The sequence below is a fragment of the Dama dama genome, chromosome X, assembly GCF_033118175.1.
Source record: "Dama dama isolate Ldn47 chromosome X, ASM3311817v1, whole genome shotgun sequence".
NCBI classification, from domain to species: Eukaryota; Metazoa; Chordata; class Mammalia; order Artiodactyla; family Cervidae; genus Dama; species Dama dama.
Window position 1 is genome coordinate 153831712 of NC_083714.1, and position 23756 is coordinate 153855467.

At 44.8% G+C, this 23756-nt stretch overlaps 2 pseudogenes; both read left to right on the forward strand.

The window, feature by feature from the left end:
* The first annotated feature begins 12321 nt into the window (after positions 1–12321).
* LOC133052961 (probable asparagine--tRNA ligase, mitochondrial) lies at positions 12322–16111 on the forward strand (annotated as a pseudogene).
* Positions 16112–16132: 21 nt separating this feature from the next.
* On the forward strand, positions 16133–23747 carry LOC133052962 (probable asparagine--tRNA ligase, mitochondrial; annotated as a pseudogene).
* Positions 23748–23756: the final 9 nt, after the last annotated feature.

Below are 23756 nucleotides of genomic sequence, written 5' to 3' on the forward strand. Positions count from 1 at the left end.
TCCTAACGTGGCTCGGTGCTAGGTCCATACTCTTCCTGTGTATTGGCTGCTCATGTCTTTAAACAAGTCTTCGAAAATTTAAAGGCCAGTGATACATCTTTCTATAAACTGTTGGCTCGTGCCTCATGTACATTTTTCTGTCAAGTTTTAAGATCTTCTAAAAATTCTAAGAGTCATATTTTGGGTTTGTTTACGGCATGGTTTTTCTACCTCTTGATATGTTCAGCAGTGTGATGGACCCTGGGTGAGGAAGCAACAAGTGGACAACAGGATGTGAATACTTCACAGGAAACCCAGGAAGAACCACTTAGCCAACAAACTGTCCCCACGGGCACACCTCAGGCTGGTTGACCCTACGAGTCAATTGGAAAATTGAGGACTGAGGTGGAGCACACTATCCATTCCACTTTCCTCCAGAGCCAACCAGCTCAATGAGAGACCTTGGGAACTAGATGCACAGGACAGGATGACTCAGTGTTTCGTCCAAGAAGCTGAAAGCTTGTGGCAGTTGCTCATGGAAATGAATTCCACCTTAGTTTTGGCTGTGAGGCAAGCTCCAAGGAAGCTTTCAGCAAGAAAACAAGTTGAGAAAATATATTTGTGAGGGCACGTGTTGAGAATAAGTTAGCACACAAGACTCACACAGCTCTGGGCAAGCTCCACCCCTTGCTGGGAATACTAATCAGCCGCAGCTGGGCATTTCCTGCATGGGATCCCCCAGCACTACCTGAAACATTCATTTCTCGGCCCCATCCCCATCACCCTGTTCAAACCCAAGCATAGGTACTACTCCTAGTGAGGTGACCGTGAGTCCAAGTCTTGAAACAAGACAGCTCCATGTGGAGCAAGGCCAAGTGTGCTCACTGCATCCTCACAACCTATAGACAGGCGTTTCTAACTGGAGGCCAGAAAACTGAGGCGAGCTCCGGGAACACTGAGACAAGGAGGCTGGATGGAAAGGTTTCTGTCGACTCACCGAGAATTCGTTGGGCTTGAAGGTGCATTAAGACCACATTGCAGGAAGAACGAGCAATGATTCTTGCTTCCACAGATGCTTAAACACAACCTAGTTGTCATGGAGGGAGTTTAGGCAAGATATGAAAGGCTAGATAATGGTGAAAGCTCAGAGACGACAGAATGAATGCCCGAGGAGTGTGGCTGTGGGGCAAGATTTGGAGGAGATGCACTCTGCCTGCTGTGTGACCCATCGGAGTTGACATAGAGGTGAGGGTGGCAGGTGAGTTTGGAGGTCGCTTTAGGGCATTACAAAAGCCACATTTCTCCCAGCAAATCATCTGAATTGATCCCCAACCTCTGCTGTACATGTCAGTGTGCAGCTTTGTGATGTCAAAGCACACCCAGGGACTCCTTTAGCTAGGGAAGGGCCTTGCTGACCTCATAAAGCATGAGGGTGAGGATTCATGGGGACGGGTATATATAGGGGTGCTCCAGGGCTCTGAGCAGACAACTGTGAGTCCTCCTAATGACTAAGGTGACTAGAAAGCCACAAGACTCCAGCGGAGATATGAAGCACGCACCTCCTGTTACCCAGGACAAGATGAAGACCTCCTACCAACTGAGGTCCAGAGAAAATATCTAGGTGAGCTGACCCTTCCACACTCTCTTGTCCATTGGCCCCACCCCAAAAGACCCCCTCCCCTCTCCTTGCCTGGCACATAACCCTTCTCTGCCCAAACTCCTCTGAAGCCATCGTTCCCACCTTTCTTCACACTGTTCCCTAAACCAGTGCCATTCTGGCTCCCTGTCTTGTTTTCTCCAGGTGGCCATGATAACCGTGAGGGTGAATAATCCCATTCCGGAAAGCTGCCCAAGAAAACTTCTCTGAAAACTCCCACCAATCCATGGCTGATTCATATCAATGTATGACAAAACCAACTGGAAAAAAATAATAATAATAATAAAAAATAAAGAAAAAAAAAAAAAAAAAAGAAAACTCCCACCACAAAAAAGCTTCAGAAAATCAGATGCTCTAAGCTATGTAGCCAGAGTTCCAAGGTAAACGAACAGCTGAATCAGAAGGAACCAAAGGAGGTTCCAGAGACCACGGGGACCCCTGCCATTCCCTCTAATCAGAATGAATCAGAGGAGGTGCCAGAGACCACCGAGAACCCTGCCATTCTAGTTAATCAGAATGAACCACAGCAGGTCCCATAGTTCATGGAGACCCCTGCCATTGCAGGTAATCAGAATGAATCATAGGAGGTCCCAGATACCATGGAAACCCCTGCAATTCCAGGTAATCAGAATGAACAAAAGCAGGTCAATAGACCATGAAGATCCCTGCCATTACATCTAATCAGAACCAACCAGAGGAAGTCCCAGAGACAATGGAGACCCCTGCCATTCCAGTTTAACCAGCGGACAGCCAGTGACTCGGGGCATGGCTAGATACTTCAGAAAGGCCCGCAGGTGTCACTGATGTGTACTGGCTAACAGTACAGATGCTGAACATTATAGCAACTGCATACATTAATAACGAAAATAAAATACAATCAACCTGATGTGATATTATATTAGTCTCTGAGTTATCTGATAGTGGGGCGGCAGAGAAGGCAGGGAGGGGATAAGTGTGTAAGGAGGGAGGGAGATGGTTTCTGTGGAGTTGAAGATGGGACCAGAAGGTACAGGTTGCCAGAAATTCGTGGGCAGAACTGGTTCCAGACTGAGCTTCAAAGACAAACTTCCCGTGGGAGAAGAAGAAGAGAACTTGGTGTTTCTCTGTGTGAGGGCAGAGATGGACACTTAGCTGGGAAGCTGTGTCCTGTGCGGGGGGTCAGTGCCATTTGTTAAAAGACATACAGAGCAGCTGCCCATCAAAAGAATGAAATATTGACATTTGCAGCAATATCAAAGGTAGAATATTGAGAAAAATAACTCAGACAGAGTTACACAAATACACTATGATATCACTTATAGAATGTAGACATACTGAAAATTAGAGAATATGATAAAAATGGAGCCGCACAGATATAGAGAGGCATCTACTGGTTACCAGGGTGGGAGGGCAGAACGAGGGGCAAAACAGAGGTGGGGGAGTGGGAGGCACGCACTGTTAGTTAAGTGGAAGATGAGCTCAGGTATGCAATGGACAACATGGGGAATGGAGCCAAGACTTTGTCATAACTATAAATGGAAAGCAAGCTTTAACAGCTGTATAAAGAGAAGGAAATGGAAAGAATGCGGGGATAGGAAGGAGGAAAGAAAGAAGTAAAGAATGGCGTTTTTGGAGGTCAAAAAGCCAATACTGCTTAGGCCCTTTATGGCAAAGGAATGTATTTTATTTTATTTTATTTATTTTAATTAGTGTGTAATTACATTAAAATATTTTGCTGTATTTTCCATACATTGACATGAATCAGCCATGGAAATACATGTGTTCCCCTTCATGATCCCCCCTTCCACCTCCCTCCCCATCCCATCCTTCTGGGTCAGTCCAGTGTACCAGCCCTGAGCACCCTGTCTAATGCATCGAACATGGACTTGCTATGCCTTTCCCATATGATAATATACATGTTTCAATGTTTTCTTTCTGATCATCCCACCCTCCCCATCTCCCACAGAGTCCAAAAAACTGTTCTGGAAGTCTGTGTTTCTTTTGCTGTCTACCATATAAGGTTATCATCTCCATCTTCTTAAATTCAATATATATGCCTATTACAGTGTTTGATGTTTTTCTTACTGACTTACTTCGCTCTGTAAAATAGGCTCCAGTTTCATCCAGCTCATTACAATGGATTGAGATGTGTTCTTTTTAATGACTGAGCAATATTCCATTGTGTCTATGTACCACAGCTTTCTTACCCATTTGTCTGCTGATGGACATCTAGGTTGCTTCCATGCCATGGGTATTGTAAACAGTGCTGTGATGAACATTGGGGCACACGTGACTTTTTCACTTCTGGGTGAATCAGGATTTGAATGAGGAGAAACCAGATGACTATTAGCCTGTTAGTGGTAAACCCTGCACATGAGTTTGGTTGCAGGAGTGGGACCAAAGTTGGAGATGGTTCTTTCAAACCGTCTGAGAGTGCTCAGATGGACATGTGTGGTGCTGTCCTGCTGAAGGACATCTCTGGTTGTTCTGTTCTCACCAGCAATAGAGGATTTTCTTTCCTTCCTTTCATTTCCCTTGTTTCCCTTTCTCCCTCTCCCCTCCCTACCTGCCTTTCTTTCACAAACTTTCAATGTGCTGTGCTGTGCTGTGCTTCGTTGTTCAGTGGTGTCCAACTCTTTTTGACCCTCTTTACTATAGGCCACCAGGTTCCTCTATCCATGAGGATTTTGCAGCAAGCACATGGGAGCAAGCTGCGATTTCCCCCTCGTGGGGATCATCCCAACCCCGGGACTGAAACCTGGTATCCCATGATGCAGTTTTTTTTTTTTTTTCTTTTGAATGTCTGAAGTATCAGGAAAACCTTAAAATATGGTTCATCTGACACTATTTTTTTTATATCTGTAAGATAAAATGGGGTCTAATTTAGGATTTCCATGTCTCTCCTTAAGTTTAGAACACACAAAACACATTTATTCCAAGTATCCTAATGTCTCTGTCTACCATTACTACTATCTATGCCACTACTGCCTGAGTTTCGTTCTCAAGGGAAATTTAGTATGATTTTTCTTATGTTCTTTAGATTTAGTATGTTTCTAACGTGGTTCGGGGCTAGGTCCCTGCTCTTCTTGTGAATTGGCTGCTCATGTCTTTAAAGAAGTCTTCGTAAATTTAAAGGCCAGTGATACATCTTTCTTATAAACTGTGGGCTCGTGCCAATTGCACGTTTTTCTATCAGGTTTTAAGATCTTCTAAAAATTCTAAGAGTCATATTTTGGGTTTGTTTACGGCATGCTTTTTCTACCTCTTGAAATGTTCAGCAGTGTGATGGACCCTGGGTGAGTAAGCAACAAGTGGACAACAGGATGTGAACACTTCACAGGAAACCCAGGAAGAACCACTAAGCCAACAAACTGTCCCCAGGGGCGCACCTCAGGCTGGTTGACCCTACGAGTCACTCGGAAAAAACGAGGACTGAGGTGGAGCACAGTATCCATTCCCCTTTTCTCCAGAGACAACCAGCTCAATAAAATACCATGGGAACTAGATACACAGGATAGGATGACCCAGTGTGTCATCGAAGAAGCTGAAAGCTTGTGGCAGCTGCTCAATGAAATGGATTCCACCTTTGTTTTGGCTGTGAGGCAAGCTCCAAGGAAGCTTTCAGCAAGAAAACAAGAATGGAAAAGATATTTGTGAGGACACGTGTTGAGAAAAACTTAGCACACAAGGCTCACACAGCTCTTGGCAAACTCCACCTCTTGCTGGGAATACTAATCAGCTGCAGCTGGGCATTTCCTGCATGGAATACCCCAGCACAACCTGAAACATGCATTTCTCGGCCCCATTCCCATCACCCTGTTCAAACCCAAGCCTAGGTACTACTGCTAGTGAGGTGACCGTGAGTCCAAGACTTGAAACGAGACAGCTCCATGTGGAGCAAGGCCAAGTGTACTCACTGCATCCTCACAACCTATAGACAGGGGTTTCCGACTGGAGACCAGAAAACGGAGGTGAGCTCCGGGAACACTGAGACATGGAGGCTGGATGGAAAGGTTTCTGTCGACTCACCCAGAATTCAATGGGCTTCAATCTGCATTAAGTCCACATTGCAGGACGAACGAGCAATGATTCTCGCTTCCACAGATGCTTAAACACAACCTAGTAGTCATGGAGGGAGTTTAGGCAAGATATGAAATGCTAGATAATGGTGAAAGCTGAGAGGACAGAATGAATGCCTGAGGAGTGTAGCTGTGGGGCTAGGTTTGTAGGAGATGCACTCTGCCTGCTGTGTGACCCATCAGAGTTGACATAGAGGTGAGGGTGGGAGGTGAGTTTGGAGGTCTCTTTAGGGCATTATAAATGCCACATTTCTCCCAGCTAATCATCTGAATTGATTCCCCACCTCTGCTATACATGTCAGGGTGCAGCTTTGTGATGTCAAAGCTCACCCAGTGACTCCTTTGGCTGGGGGAGAGACTTGCTCACCTCGTAAATCATGAGGGTGAGGATCCATGGGCACGGGTATATATAGGGGTCCTCAGGGGCCCTGAGCAGACCACTGTGAGTCCTCTAAATGACTGAGGTGGCTAAGAAGACACAGGGCTCAAGAGTAGTTATGGGACACGCACCTCCTGTTACTCAGGAGAAGATGAAGACCTCCTATCAACTGAGGTCCAGAAAAAATGTCTAGGTGAGCTGAACCCTTCCACACTCTCTTGCCAACTGGCCCCATCCCAAAAGACCCCCTCCCTGTCCTTGCCTGGCACATAAACCTTTTCTGCCCACACCCCTTCTGAAGCCATCTTTGTCACCTGTCTTTAAACTCTTCCCTTAACCCGTGTCATTCTGTCTCCCTCTCTTGTTTTCTCCAGGTGGCCATGAAAACCGAGAGGGTAAATAATTCAATTCCCGCAAAGCTGCCCAGGAAAACTTCTCTGAAATCTCGCAACACAAAAAAGCTTCAGAAAGTCAGATGCTCAAAGCTTTGTAGCCAGAGTTCCAAGGTAAATGAACAGCTGAATCAGAACGAACCAGAGAAGGTCCCAGAGACCACGGAGACCTCTGCCATTCCGGCTAATGAGAATGAATCAGAGGAGGTGCCAGAAACCACAGAGATCCCTGCCATTCCAGTTAATCAGAATGAACCACAGTAGGTCCCATAGTCCATGGAGACCCCTGCCATTCCAGCTAATCAGAATGAATCAGAGGAGGTCCCAGAGACCATGGAAACCCCTGCCATTCCTGGTAATCGGAATGAACTAGAGCAGGTTCAATTGACCATGGAGACCCCTGCCATTACAGCTAATCAGAACGAACCAGACGAGATCCCAGAGACAATGGAGACCCTTGCCATTCCATCGGGACCAGTGGCCAGCCAGTGACTTCGGGGCATGGCTAGAGACTTGAGAAATGCCCACAGGTATCGCCGATGCCTACTGGCTAACAGTACAGATGCTGAACATTATAGCAGCTGCATACATTAATAACGAAAATAAGATACAATCATCCTGATATGATGTGATATTTGTCTCTGAGTTATCGGATAGTGGGGTGGCAGAGAGGGCAAGGAGGGGATAAGTGTTTGAGGAGGGAGGGTGATGGCTTCTGTGGAGTTGTAGATGGGACCAGAAGGTCCAGGTTGCCGGAAATTCGTGGGCAAAACTGATTCCAGACTGAATTTCAAAGACACACTTCCCATGGGAGAAGAAGAAGAGGACTTGGTGTTCCTCTGTGTGAGTGCAGAGATGGACACTTAGTTGGGAAGCTGTGTCCTGGGTGGGGGGTCAGTGCCATTTGTTAAAAGACATACAGAGGAGTTGCCCATCAAAAGAATGAAATATTGACATTTGCAGCAATATCAAAGGTAGAATATTGAGGAAAATAACTCAGACAGAGATACACAAATACTCTATGATATCACTTATAGAATGTAGACATACCGCAAATTAGAGAATATGATAAAAATGGAGGTGCACAGATATAGAGACGCATCTACTGGTTCCCAGCGTGGAGGGGAAGACCCAGGGGCAATACAGAGGTGGGGGAGTAGGAGGCACGCAGTGTTAGTGAAGTGGAAGATGAGCTCAGGTGTGCAATGTACAACATGGGGAATAGAGACAAGACTTTGTCATAACTATAAATGGAAAGCAATCTTTAACAGCTGTAGAAAGAGAAAGAAATGGAAAGAATGCGGGGGGAGGAAGGAGCGAAGAAAAAAGGGAAGAACGGCGTTTTTGGAGTTCAAAAAGCCAATACTGCTTATGGCCCTTTTTGGCAAAGGAATGTATTTTATTTTATTTTATTTATTTTAATTGGTGTGTAATTACATTACAATATTGTGCTGTATATTCCATACATTGACATGAATCAGCCATGGAAATTCATGTCTTCCCCATCCTGATCCCCCCTTCCCCCTCCCTCCCCATCCCAACCCTCTGGGTCAGCCCAGTGTACCAGCCCTGAGCACCCTGTCTTATGCATTAAACATGGACTGGCTATCCCTATCACATATGATAACATACATGTTTCAATGCTTTCTTTCAGATCATCTCATCCTCCCCATCTCCCGCAGAGTCCCAAAGAAGTCTGTTCAGGTAGTCTGTGTCTCTTTTGCTGTCTCCCATATACGGTTGTCATCTCCATCTTCCTAAATTCAATATATATTCCTTATACAGTGTTTGGTGTTTTTCTTACTGACTTACTTCGCTCTGTAAAATAGACTCCAGTTTCATCCACCTCATTAGAATGGATTCACATGTGTTCTTTTTAATGGCTGAGCAATATTCCATTGTGTCTATGTACCACAGCTTTCTTACCCATTTGTCTGCTGATGGACATCTAGGTTGTTTCCATGCCCTGGGTATTGTAAACAGTGCTGTGATGAACATTGGGGCACACGTGTCTTTTTCCCTTCTGGGTGAGTCAGGATTTGAATGAGGAGAAACCAGATGACTATTAGGCCGTTAGTGGGAAACCCTGCACATGAGTTTAGTTGAAAGAGTGGGACCAAAGTTGGAGAAGGTTGTTTCAAACCGTCTGAAAGTGCTCAGATGAACATGTGTGGTGCTGTCCTGGTGAAGGACATCTCTGGTTGCTCTGTTCTCACCAGCAACAGAGGATTTTCTTTCCTTCCTTTCATTTCCCTTGTTTCCATTTCTCCCTCTTTCCTTCCTACCTGCCTTTCTTTCACAAACATTCAATGTGCTGTGCTGTGCTGTGCTTCATTGTTCAGTGGTGTCCAACTCTTTTTGACCCCCTGTACTATAGCACACCAGGCTCCTCTGTCCATGGGGATTTTGCAGCAAGCACACGGGAGCAGGTTGCCATTTCCCCCTCAAGGGGATCGTCCCAACCCAGGCACTGAATCCTGGATTCCCATGGTGCATTTTTTTTTTTTTCTTTTTAATGTCTGAAGTATCAGGAAAACCTTAAAATATGCTTCATCTGACACTATTTTTTTATATCTGTAAGATAAAATGGGATCTAATTTAGGATTTCCATGTCTCTCTTTAAGTTTAGAACACACAAAACACATTTATTCCAAGTATCCAAATGTCTCTGTCTACAATTACTACTATCTATGCGACTACTGCCTGAGTTTCAGTCCTCAAGGGAAATTTAGTATGATTTTTCTTACCTTCTTTGGATTTAGTATGTTACTAATGTGGTTTGGGGCTTGGTCCATACTCTTCTTGTGACTTGGCTGCTCATGTCTTTAAACAAATCTTCGTAAATTTAAAGGCCAGTGATACATCTTTATTATAAACTGTTGGCTTGTGCCTCTTGCAAATTTTTCTATCAGGTTTTAAGATCTTCTAAAAATTCTAAGAGTTATATTTTAGTTTTGTTTATGGCATGCATTTTCTACCTCTTGAAATGTTCAGCAGTGTGATGGACCCTGGGAGAGTAAGCAACAAGTGGAAAACAGGATGTGAACACTTCACAGGAAACCCAGGAAGAGCCACTAAGGCAACAAACTGTCCCCAGGAGGGCATCTCAGGCTGGTTGTCCCTACGAGTCAATTGGAAAAACGAGGACTGAGGTGGAGAACACTATCCATTCCCCTTTCCTCCAGAGCCAACCAGCTCAATGAGAGTCCATGGGAACTAGATGCACAGGACAGGATGACGCAGTGTTTTATCAAGAAGCTGGAAGCTTGTGGCAGCTGCTCATGGAAATGAATTCCACGTTGGTTTTGGCTGTGAGGCAAGCTCCAAGGGAGCTTTCAGCAAGAAATCAAGATGAGAAAAGATATTTGTGAGGGCACGTGTTGAGAAGAACTTAGCACACAAAGCTCACACAGCTCTGGACAAACTCCACCTCTTCCTGAGAATACTAATCAGCCGCAGCTGGGCTTTTCCTGCATGGAACCCCAGCACAACCTGAAACATGCATTTCTCAGACGATCCCCATCTCCCTATTCAAATCCAAGCCTAGTTACTACTCCTAGTGAGGTGACCGTGAGCCCAAGGCTTGAATCGAGACAGCTCCATGTGGAGCAAAGGCAACTGTATTCAATGCATCCTCACAACCTATAGACAGTGTTTTCAGACTGGAAACCAGAAAACGGATTCGAGCTCCTCGAACACTGAGACAAGGAGGCTGGATGGAAAGGTTTCTGTCGACTCACCCAGAATTCAATGGGCTTCACGGTGCATTAACACCACATTGCAGGACGAACGTGCAATGATTCTCGCTTCCACAGACGCTTAAATACAACCTATTAGTCATGGAGGGAGTTTAGGCAAGATATGAAAGGCTGGGTAATGGTGAAAGCTAAGAGAGGCCAGAATGAATGGCCGAGGAGTGTGGCTGTAGGGCAAGGTTTGGAGGAGATGCACTCTGCCTGCTGTGTGACCCATCAGAGTTGACATAGAGGTGAGGGTGGCAGGTGAGTTTGGAGGTCTCTTTAGGGCATTACAAATGCCACATTTCTCCCAGGAAATCATCTGAATTCATCTCCAACCTCTGTTATAAATGTCAGGGTACAGCTTTGTGATGTCAAACCTCACCCAGGGACTCCTTTGGCTGGGGAAGGGACTTGCTGACCTCATAAAGCAGGAGGGTGTCGTCCATGGGGACGGGTATATATAGATGTGTTCAGGGGCTCTGAGTAGACGACTGTGAGTCCTCCAAATGACTGAGGTGACTAGGAAGCCACAAGGCTCCAGAGTAGTTATGGAACATGCACGTCCTGTTACCCAGGAGAAGATGAAAATCTCCTATCAACTGAGGTCCAACAAAACGTCTAGGTGAGGTGAACCCAGCTATACTCCCTTGCCCATTGGCCCCACCCCAAAAGACCCCCTCCCTGTCCTTGCCTGGCTTATAACACTTCTCTGCCCACACCCATTCTGAAGCCATTGTTCCCACCTGTCTTCACACTCTTCCCTAAACCAGTGCTATTTTGGCGCCCTGTCTTGTTTTCTCCAGGTGGCCATGATAACCGTGATGGTGAATAATCCCATTCCAGCAAAGCTGCTAAAGAAAACTTCTCTGAAAACTCCCACCACAAAAAACTTCAGAAAATAAAATGCTCAAACCTCTGTAGCCAGAGTTCCAAGGCAAATGAACAGCTGAATCAGACGGAACCAGAGGAGGTCCCAGACAACATGGAGACTCCTGCCATTCCAGCTAATCAGAATGAATCAGAGGAGGTGCCAGAGACCACAGAGACCTCTGCCATTCCAGTTAATCAGAATGAACCACAGTAGGTCCCATAGTCCATGGAGACCCCTGCCATTCCAGCTAATCAGAATGAATCAGAGGAGGTCCCAGAGACCATGGAAACCCCTGCCATTCCAGGTAATCAGAATGAAAAAGAGCAGCTTCAATAGACCATGGAGACCCCTGCCATTAAAGCTAATCAGAACCAACCAGAGGAGGTCCCAGAGACCATGGAAACCCCTGCCATTCCAGCTAATCAGAATCACTAGAGCAGGTCCAATAGACCATGGAGACCCCTGCCATTACAGCTAATCAGAATGAACCAGACGAGATCCCAGAGACAATGGGGACCCCTGCCATTCCAGCTGGACCAATGGACAGCCAGGGACTTCAGGGCATGGCTAGAGCCTTCAGAAATGCCCGTGGGTATCGCTGATGTGTACTGGCTACAAGTACAGATGCTGAACATTATAGCAACTGCATACATTAATAATGAAAATAAAACACAATCAAGCTGATGTGATATTATATTTGTGTCTGAGTTATCTGATAATGGGGTGGCAGGGAGGGCAGAGAGGGGATAAATGTGTGAGGAGGGAGGGAGATGGCTTCTGTGGAGTTGGAGATGGGACCAGAAGGTCCAGGATGCCAGAAAGTCGTGGGCAGAACTGGTTCCAGACTGAGATTCAAACACACTTCCCATGGGAGCAGAAGAGGACTTGGTGTTTCTCTGTGTGAGTGCAGAGATGGACACTTAGCTGGGAAGCTGTGTCCCGTGTGGGGGGTCAGTGCCATTTGTTAAAAAACATACAGAGGAGTTGCCCATCAAAAGAATGAAATATTGACATTTGCAACAATATCAAAGGTAGAATATTGAGAAAAATAACTCAGACAGAGATACACAAATACACTGTGATATCACTTATAGAATGTAGACATACCGAAAATTGGAGAATATGATAAAAATGGAGGCGCACAGATATAGAGACGCATCTATTGGTTCCCAGCGTGGAGGGGAAGACCCAGGGGCAATACAGAGGTGGGGGACGGGGAGGCACGCATTCTTATTTAAGTGGAAGATGAGCTCAGGTATCCAATGTACAACATAGGAAATAGAGCCAGAACTTTGTCACAACTATAAATGGAAAGCAAGATTTAACAGCTGTATAAAGAGAAAGAAATGGAAAGAATGCGGGGGGAGGAAGGAGGAAAGAAAGAAGGAAAGAATGGCGTTTTTGGAGGTCAAAAATCCAATACTGCTTAGGGCCTTTTTGGCAAAGGAATGTATTTTATTTTATTTAATTTATTTTAATTGGTGTGTAATTACATTACAATATTGTGCTGTATTTTCCATACATTGACATGAATCAGCCATGGAAATACATGTGTTCCCCTTCCTGATCCCCCCTTCCACCTCCCTCCCCATCCCAACCCTCTGGGTCAGCCCAGTGTACCAGCCCTGAGCAGCCTGTCTTATTCATCGAACATGGACTGGCTATCACTTTCACATATGATAATATACATGTTTCAATGCTTTCTTTCAGATCATCCCACCCTCCCCATCTCCCGTAGAGTCCCAAAGAAGTCTGTTCTGAAAGTCTGTGTCTCTTTTGCTGTCTCCCATATAGGGTTATGATTTCCATCTTCCTAAATTCAATATATATGCCTTATCCAGTGTTTGTTGTTTTTCTTACTTACTTACTTCGCTCTGTAAAATAGGCTCCAGTTTCATCCACCTCATTAGAATGGATTGAGATGTGTTCTTTTTAATGGCTGAGCAATATTCCATAGTGTCTATGTACTACAGCTTTCTTACCCATTTGTCTGCTGATAGACATCTTGGTTGCTTGCATGCCCTGGGTATTGTAAACAGTGCTATGATGAACATTGGGGCACACGTGTCTTTTTCATTTCTGGGTGAATCAGGATTTGAATGAGGAGAACCCAGTTGACTATTAGGCTGTTAGTGGTAAATCCTGCACATGAGTTTGGTTGCAGGAGTGGGACCAAAGTTGGAGATGGTTGTTTCAAACCGTCTGAGAGTGCTCAGATGGACATGTGTGGTGCTGTCCTGCTGAAGGCCATCTCTGGTTGCTCTGTTCTCACCAGCAACAGAGGATTTTCTTTCCTTCCTTTCATTTCCCTTGTTTCCCTTTCTCCCTCTTTCCTCCCTACCTGCCTTTCTTTCACAAACATTCAATGTGCTGTGCTGTGCTGTGCTTCGTTGTTCAGTGGTGTCCAACTCTTTTTGACCCCCTGGACTCTAGCCCCCCAGGCGCCTGTGTCCGTGGGGATTTTGCAGGAATCACACAGGAGCACGCTGTGATTTCCCACTCCAGGGGATCGTCCCAAACCAGGAACTGAATCCTGGTTTCCCATGGTCCTTTTTTTTTTTTTTCTTTTTAATTTCTGAAGTATCAGGGAAACCTTAAAATATGCTTCATCTGACACTATTTTTTTTTATATCCGTAAGATAAAATCGGGTCTAATTTCGGATTTCCATGTCTCTCTTTACGTTTAGAACACACAAAACACATTTATTCCAAGTATCCAAATGTCTCTGTCTACAATTACTACTATCTTTGCCACTACTGCTTGAGTTTCAGTTTTCAAGGGAAATTTAGTATGATTTTTCTTACCTGCTTTAGATTTAATATGTTCCTAACGTGGTTTGGGGCTAGGTCCATACTCTTCTTGTGACTTGGCTGCTCATGTCTTTAAACAAGTCTTTATAAATTTAAAGGCCAGTGATACATCTTTCTTATAAACTGTTGGCTTGTGCCTCTTGCAAATTTTTCTATCTGGTTTTAAGATCTTCTAAAAATTCTACGAGTTATATTTTGGTTTTGTTTACAGCATGAATTTTCTACTTCTTGAAATGTTCAGCAGTGTGATGGACCCTTGGTGAGTAAGCAACAAGTGGACAACAGAATGTGAACACTTCACAGAAAACCCAGGAAGAGCCACTAAGCCAACAAAGTGTCCCCAGGGGGGCACCTCAGGCTGGTTGACCCTACAAGTCAATTGGAAAAACCAGGACTGAGGTGGAGCACACTATCCATTCCCCTTTCCTCCAGGGACAACCAGCTCAATGAGACACCATGGGAACTAGATGCACAGGACAGGATGGCTCAGTGTTTCGTCCAAGAAGCTAGAAGTTTGTGGCAGCTGCTCATGGAAATGAATTCCACCTTGGTTTTGGCTGTGAGGCAAGCTCCAAGGAAGCTTTCAGCAAGAAAACAAGATGAGAAAAGATATTTGTGAGGGCACGTGTTGAGAAGAACTTAGCACACAAGGCTCACACAGCTCTGGGCAAGATCCACCTCTTGCTGAGAATACTAATCAGCCGCAGCTGGGCATTTCCTGCATGAGACCCCAGCACAACCTGAAACATGCATTTCTCGGCCCCATCCCCATCACCCTATTCACACCCAAGCCTAGGTACTACTCCTAGTGAGGTGACCGTGAGTCCAAGGCTTCAAACGAGACAGCTCCATGTGGAGCAAGGGCAACTGTATTCACTGCATCCTCACAACCTATAGACAGGGGTTTCCGACTGGAAACCAGAGAACAGATTCGAGCTCCAGAAACACTGAAACAAGGAGGCTGGATGGAAAGGTTTCTGTCGACTCACCCAGAATTCAATGGGCTTCACTGTGCATTAAGACCACATTGCAGGCCCTTGGCACCTCCTCGTAGCGTGATGACGTGAACGTTGGCATAGTGACGTTCGCGTGACCGCCGCGCGTGTTTCAGCCGGCGTTCGGGCGTGGGTTTAGAATCTGAGGGAGTCTGTCAGGTGTTCTCCTTCCCCAAAGGGAGCAGAAGCTTTCTCTTCATCATTAGCCGCTGAATGAGCGGTCTCCGTTCCGCCCTTTCGGGAAGCAGAGGGATGGATTCGTTCAGTCCGCTCCCAGAAGGAAGTCCTGTTCCTGCACATAAATGATGGGTCGTCTTTGGAAAGCCTTCAGGTTGTAGCAGATTCAAGCTTTGACAGTAGAGAACTGGCTTTTGGGTGTTCTGTGGAAGTTCAAGGGCAGCTGGTAAAAAGTCCATCCAAAAAGCAAAATGTGGAACTGAAGGCAGAAAAAATTGAAGTTGTTGGCAATTGTGATGCCAAGGCTTTCCCTTTTAAATATAAAGAGAGGCACCCTCTGGAGTATCTGAGACAATATCCTCACCTCAGGTGTAGGACCAATGTTCTGGGTTCCATACTGAGGGTTTGCAGTGAAGCCACAGCAGCTATCCATTCTTTCTTTAAGGACAGTGGCTTTGTGCATATTCATACTCCAGTAATCACATCCAATGACTGTGAGGGAGCTGGAGAACTTTTTCAAGTTGAACCTTCAAGCAAAATAAAGGTGCCTGAGGAGAATTTCTTCAATATTCCTGTTTTCTTAACTGTCTCAGGACAGCTTCATCTAGAAGTGATGTCAGGAGCTTTTACTCAAGTGTTTACCTTTGGTCCAACATTCCGAGCAGAGAATTCTCAGAGCCGGAGGCACCTGGCAGAGTTCTATATGGTAGAAGCAGAGATTTCTTTTCCGGAGAGCCTTCAAGATCTCATGCAGGTTACGGAGAGCCTCTTCCAGACTTCAGCAGTGACAGTTCTCTCAAATTGTCCTAAAGATGTTGAACTCTGTCACAAATTCATAGCTCCTGGACAAAAGGACAGATTAGAACATATGCTAAAAAACAATTTTCTAATCATTTCTTATACTGAGGCAGTGGAGATCTTAAAGCAGGCATCCCAGAACTTCACCTTCACTCCAGAGTGGGGTGCTGATCTACACACTGAGCATGAAAAATACCTGGTGAAGCACTGTGGCAACATACCAGTCTTTGTCATTAATTACCCACTAGCACTCAAGCCGTTCTACATGAGGGATAATGAAGATGGCCCTCAGCATACAGTTGCTGCTGTTGATCTTCTGGTTCCCGGAGTTGGAGAACTCTTTGGAGGAAGCCTCAGAGAGGAACGGTACCATTTCTTAGAACAGCGATTGGCCAGATTAGGACTGACAGAAGCCTACCAATGCATGTAGTCTTAATGTGGGAGTAGAACGTGCATGGATGGACTTCAGAGGCTGTGTAGCCTTTCAGAAAAATGACTCTGGACATCTTCCACCAGGCTTAAAGCAGAGGAGTTGAAGTTTTTCCTCACTGCAGTCCTCAAGAGTATATTATTACGCCTTCAAACAATAACTCTCCACGTAGTGAGCATCTGTTTCTGGGTAGTCACTGGAGATAAAGGTTAAGTAAGATGCAGTTCCTGCCCTTGATGTAGCTTGATGCAGTTCCTGCCCTTGATGACTAGTAGGAAGGGAATCTCTTTTTGTAATACATCAGGCAAACTGCTTCACCCTCCTCTATATATTGAACAATATGATTTTGATAAGAAAAAAAGAGCATTATCATTGATATACTAAGAAACAGAAGAGGAGTGTATTTAAAGAAAAATAATACAGTTCTTAGGAATTTTTCTGTAGCCTAAGGAGACAAGTTTTCTGTATATAAGTATCCAGTAAACAAAAAATTAGGATCATGTGACCAAAGCCCATGAATGCATGACAGGAATTGCTGTTGTTTCGTCTCTATAATCTTGGACAGATCACTCTAACTCCTCTGTGTCCTTCATCTGTCTGTAAGGTGAAAAGACTGGTCTGCCACAGTGATGTGACAAGCACAAATGACTGCAAGATACTTTTGAAACATAATATTCTATCATAACGTCTGATCTTAAATGAAGCATTTATAGGTAATGATACTCTGTTTTTCAAAATCAGGTATCTGGACCTCCGTCGATTTGGATCTGTGCCACATGGAGGTTTTGGGATGGGATTTGAACGCTATCTGCAGTGCATCTTGGGAATTGACAATATCAAGGATGTTATCCCTTTTCCAAGATTTACTCATTCATGTCTTTTGTAGCTGGAAGACTGACTAAGGAAAACCACCCTGTGCCAGAGGTATTGCACATGAATATGCATATAGGAGAACAAAATTGCAAAAGTTTTCAACATGTAATTGTCATGCCAGAAGATGCCAGAAAAATACACGTGATCATGATTTTCTTAGAAAGTTGAAGGCATTTCTTGGAAACATGAACTCTCAATACGTATTTATAGCAAATAAAATCTCAAAGCTATTGCGTCAACTAAGAAAGAAGAGAAGAAATTGAACTAGATGGTCTCAAAGGTCCCTTCAAACTCTAGGATGGGATGACATTGTTTACTTTCCTTTGTCTTTAATCGTAGACCACTGCTGTCTATGACCTTTGACAAGAATGCTAAAAATAAATGCTGTTGGACCTTTTCTCCCTTGCCATTTAACTTGTGATAAATTCCCATCTTATTCTCAGTGCTTTACTAAAGAAGAAAATATTCTTTTTTTGAATCTTGAGTTAAGAAAGTTGCTAATGCGAATTGAAATATTTTTCATCAGACTGTGTGAAAAAAAAATCACATTTAATAACTGTTGATCCTTATGTATAAAAGCTAATGAGATGTATTAATTGTTCAAACTAATCACTGTCATGTTACAGTTTGTTTGTATTGGATGTTTGTAATGTTTCTGATAATCAATAAAAGAGATTCTTGATACATATGAAAGAAAAAAAAAAAAAAAGACCACATTGCAGGATGAACGTGCAATGATTCTCGCTTCCACAGACGCTTAAATACAACCTAGTAGTCATGGAGGGAGTTTAGGCAAGATATGAAAGTCTAGATAATGGTGAAAGCTAAGAGAGGCCAGAATGAATGCCCGAGGAGTGTGGCTGTCGGGCAAGGTTTGGAGGAGATGCATTGTGCCTGCTGTGTGACCCATCAGAGTTGACATAGAGGTGAGGGTGGCAGGTGAGTTTGGAGGTCTCTTTAGGGCATTACAAATGCAACATTTCTCCCAGGAAATCATCTGAATTCATCTCCAACCTCTGTTATAAATGTCAGGGTGCAGCTTTGTGGTATCAAAGCTCACCCAGGGACTCCTTTGGATGGGGAAAAGATTTGCTGACCTCATAAAGCATGAGGGTGTCGCTCCATGGGGACGGGTATATATAGGTGTGCTCAGGGGATCTGAGCAGACGACTGTGAGTCCTCCAAATGATTGAGGTGACTAGGAAGCCACAAGCCTCCAGAGTAGTTATGGAACACGCACCTCCTGTAACTCAGGAGAAGATGAAGACCTGCTATCAACTGAGGTCCAACAAAACGTCTAGGTGAGCTGAACCCAGCTACACTCCCTTGCCCATTGGCCCCACCCCAAAAGACCCCCTCCCTGTCCTTGCCTGGCATATAACACTTCTCTGCCCACACCCATTCTGAAGCCATTGTTCCGACCTTTCTTCACACTCTTCCCTAAACCAGTGCCATTCTGGCGCCCTGTCTTGTTTTCTCCAGGTGGCCATAATAACCGTGAGGGTGAATAATCCCATTCCGGCAAAGCTGCTAAAGAAAACTTCTCTGAAAACTCCCACCACAAAAAAGCTTGAGAAAATCAGATGCTCAAACCTCTGTAGCCAGAGTTCCAAGGCAAATGAACAGCTGAATCAGAAGGAACCAGAGGAGGTCCCAGACAACATGGAGACTCCTGCCATTCCAGCTAATCAGAATGAATCAGAGGAAGTGCCAGAGACCACAGAGACCTCTGCCATTCCAGTTAATCAGAATGAACCACAGTAGGTCCCATAGTCCATGGAGACCCCTGCCATTCCAGCTAATCAGAATGAATCAGAGGAGGTCCCAGAGACCATGAAAACCCCTGCCATTCCAGGTAATCAGAATGAACAAGAGCAGGTTCAATAGACCATGGAGACCCCTGCCATTACAGCTAATCAGAACGAACCAGAGGAGGGCCCAGAGACCATGGAAACCCCTGCCATTCCAGGTAATCAGAATCAACTAGAGCAGAATCAATAGACCATGGAGACCCCTGCCATTAAAGCTAATCAGAATGAACCAGACGAGATCCCAGAAACAATGGGGACCCCTCCCATTCCAGCTGGACCAGTGGACAGCCAGTGACTTCGGGGCATGGCTAGAGACTTCAGAAATGCCCTTGGGTATTGCTGATGTGTACTGGCTAACAGTACAGATGCTGAACATTATAGCAACTGCATACATTAATAATGAAATTAAAATACAATCAACCTGATGTGATATTATATTTGTCTCTGAGTTATATGATAGTGGGGTGGCAGAGAGGGCAGGGAGGGGATAAGTGTGTGAGGAGGGAGGGAGATGGCTTCTGTGGAGTTGGAGATGGGACCAGAAGGTCCAGGATGCCAGAAAGTCGTGGGCAGAACTGGTTCAAGACTGAGCTTCAAAGACACATTTCCCATGGGAGAAGAAGAGGACTTGGAGTTTCTCTGTGTGAGTGCAGAGATGGACACTTAGCTGGGAAGCTGTGTCCCGTGTGGGGGGTCAGTGCCATTTGTTAAAAACATACAGAGGAGTTGCCCATCAAAAGAATGAAATATTGACATTTGCAACAATATCAAAGGTAGAATATTGAGAAAAATAACTCAGACAGAGATACACAAATACTCTATGATATCACTTATAGAATGTAGACATACCGCAAATTGGAGAATATGATAAAAATGGAGTCACACAGACATAGAGATGCATCTACTGGTTCCAAGCGTGGAGGGGAAGACCCAGGGGCAATACAGAGGTGGGGAAGTGGGAGGCACGCATTGTTATTTTAGTGGAAGATGAGCTCAGGTATCCAATGTACAACATGGGAAATAGAGTGAAGACTTTGTCACAACTATAAATGGAGAGCAAGCTTTAACAGCTGTATAAAGGCAAAGAAATGGAAAGAATGCGGGGGGAGTAGGAGGAAAGAAAGAAGGAAAGAATGGCGTTTTTGGAGGTCAAAAAGCCAATACTGCTTAGGCCCTTTTTGGCAAAGGAATGTATTTTATTTTATTTAATTTATTTAAATCGGTGTGTAATTACATTACAATATTGTGCTGCATTTTCCATACATTGACATGAATCAGCCATGGAAATACATGTGTTCCCCATCCTGATCCCCCCTTCCACCTCCCTCCCCATCCCAACCCTCTGGGTCAGCCCAGTGTACCAGCCCTGAGCAGCCTGTCTTATTCATCGAACATGGACTGGCTATCACTTTCACATATGATAATATACATGTTTCAATGCTTTCTTTCAGATCATCCCACCCTCCCCATCTCCCGTAGAGTCCCAAAGAAGTCTGTTCTGAAAGTCTGTGTCTCTTTTGCTGTCTCCCATATAGGGTTATGATTTCCATCTTCCTAAATTCAATATATATGCCTTATCCAGTGTTTGTTGTTTTTCTTACTTACTTACTTCGCTCTGTAAAATAGGCTCCAGTTTCATCCACCTCATTAGAATGGATTGAGATGTGTTCTTTTTAATGGCTGAGCAATATTCCATAGTGTCTATGTACTACAGCTTTCTTACCCATTTGTCTGCTGATAGACATCTTGGTTGCTTGCATGCCCTGGGTATTGTAAACAGTGCTATGATGAACATTGGGGCACACGTGTCTTTTTCATTTCTGGGTGAATCAGGATTTGAATGAGGAGAACCCAGTTGACTATTAGGCTGTTAGTGGTAAATCCTGCACATGAGTTTGGTTGCAGGAGTGGGACCAAAGTTGGAGATGGTTGTTTCAAACCGTCTGAGAGTGCTCAGATGGACATGTGTGGTGCTGTCCTGCTGAAGGCCATCTCTGGTTGCTCTGTTCTCACCAGCAACAGAGGATTTTCTTTCCTTCCTTTCATTTCCCTTGTTTCCCTTTCTCCCTCTTTCCTCCCTACCTGCCTTTCTTTCACAAACATTCAATGTGCTGTGCTGTGCTGTGCTTCGTTGTTCAGTGGTGTCCAACTCTTTTTGACCCCCTGGACTCTAGCCCCCCAGGCGCCTGTGTCCGTGGGGATTTTGCAGGAATCACACAGGAGCACGCTGTGATTTCCCACTCCAGGGGATCGTCCCAAACCAGGAACTGAATCCTGGTTTCCCATGGTCCATTTTTTTTTTTTTCTTTTTAATTTCTGAAGTATCAGGGAAACCTTAAAATATGCTTCATCTGACACTATTTTTTTTTATATCCGTAAGATAAAATCGGGTCTAATTTCGGATTTCCATGTCTCTCTTTACGTTTAGAACACACAAAACACATTTATTCCAAGTATCCAAATGTCTCTGTCTACAATTACTACTATCTTTGCCACTACTGCTTGAGTTTCAGTTTTCAAGGGAAATTTAGTATGATTTTTCTTACCTGCTTTAGATTTAATATGTTCCTAACGTGGTTTGGGGCTAGGTCCATACTCTTCTTGTGACTTGGCTGCTCATGTCTTTAAACAAGTCTTTATAAATTTAAAGGCCAGTGATACATCTTTCTTATAAACTGTTGGCTTGTGCCTCTTGCAAATTTTTCTATCTGGTTTTAAGATCTTCTAAAAATTCTACGAGTTATATTTTGGTTTTGTTTACAGCATGAATTTTCTACTTCTTGAAATGTTCAGCAGTGTGATGGACCCTTGGTGAGTAAGCAACAAGTGGACAACAGAATGTGAACACTTCACAGAAAACCCAGGAAGAGCCACTAAGCCAACAAAGTGTCCCCAGGGGGGCACCTCAGGCTGGTTGACCCTACGAGTCAATTGGAAAAACCAGGACTGAGGTGGAGCACACTATCCATTCCCCTTTCCTCCAGGGACAACCAGCTCAATGAGACACCATGGGAACTAGATGCACAGGACAGGATGGCTCAGTGTTTCGTCCAAGAAGCTAGAAGTTTGTGGCAGCTGCTCATGGAAATGAATTCCACCTTGGTTTTGGCTGTGAGGCAAGCTCCAAGGAAGCTTTCAGCAAGAAAACAAGATGAGAAAAGATATTTGTGAGGGCACGTGTTGAGAAGAACTTAGCACACAAGGCTCACACAGCTCTGGGCAAGATCCACCTCTTGCTGAGAATACTAATCAGCCGCAGCTGGGCATTTCCTGCATGAGACCCCAGCACAACCTGAAACATGCATTTCTCGGCCCCATCCCCATCACCCTATTCACACCCAAGCCTAGGTACTACTCCTAGTGAGGTGACCGTGAGTCCAAGGCTTCAAACGAGACAGCTCCATGTGGAGCAAGGGCAACTGTATTCACTGCATCCTCACAACCTATAGACAGGGGTTTCCGACTGGAAACCAGAGAACAGATTCGAGCTCCAGAAACACTGAAACAAGGAGGCTGGATGGAAAGGTTTCTGTCGACTCACCCAGAATTCAATGGGCTTCACTGTGCATTAAGACCACATTGCAGGCCCTTGGCACCTCCTCGTAGCGTGATGACGTGAACGTTGGCATAGTGACGTTCGCGTGACCGCCGCGCGTGTTTCAGCCGGCGTTCGGGCGTGGGTTTAGAATCTGAGGGAGTCTGTCAGGTGTTCTCCTTCCCCAAAGGGAGCAGAAGCTTTCTCTTCATCATTAGCCGCTGAATGAGCGGTCTCCGTTCCGCCCTTTCGGGAAGCAGAGGGATGGATTCGTTCAGTCCGCTCCCAGAAGGAAGTCCTGTTCCTGCACATAAATGATGGGTCGTCTTTGGAAAGCCTTCAGGTTGTAGCAGATTCAAGCTTTGACAGTAGAGAACTGGCTTTTGGGTGTTCTGTGGAAGTTCAAGGGCAGCTGGTAAAAAGTCCATCCAAAAAGCAAAATGTGGAACTGAAGGCAGAAAAAATTGAAGTTGTTGGCAATTGTGATGCCAAGGCTTTCCCTTTTAAATATAAAGAGAGGCACCCTCTGGAGTATCTGAGACAATATCCTCACCTCAGGTGTAGGACCAATGTTCTGGGTTCCATACTGAGGGTTTGCAGTGAAGCCACAGCAGCTATCCATTCTTTCTTTAAGGACAGTGGCTTTGTGCATATTCATACTCCAGTAATCACATCCAATGACTGTGAGGGAGCTGGAGAACTTTTTCAAGTTGAACCTTCAAGCAAAATAAAGGTGCCTGAGGAGAATTTCTTCAATATTCCTGTTTTCTTAACTGTCTCAGGACAGCTTCATCTAGAAGTGATGTCAGGAGCTTTTACTCAAGTGTTTACCTTTGGTCCAACATTCCGAGCAGAGAATTCTCAGAGCCGGAGGCACCTGGCAGAGTTCTATATGGTAGAAGCAGAGATTTCTTTTCCGGAGAGCCTTCAAGATCTCATGCAGGTTACGGAGAGCCTCTTCCAGACTTCAGCAGTGACAGTTCTCTCAAATTGTCCTAAAGATGTTGAACTCTGTCACAAATTCATAGCTCCTGGACAAAAGGACAGATTAGAACATATGCTAAAAAACAATTTTCTAATCATTTCTTATACTGAGGCAGTGGAGATCTTAAAGCAGGCATCCCAGAACTTCACCTTCACTCCAGAGTGGGGTGCTGATCTACACACTGAGCATGAAAAATACCTGGTGAAGCACTGTGGCAACATACCAGTCTTTGTCATTAATTACCCACTAGCACTCAAGCCGTTCT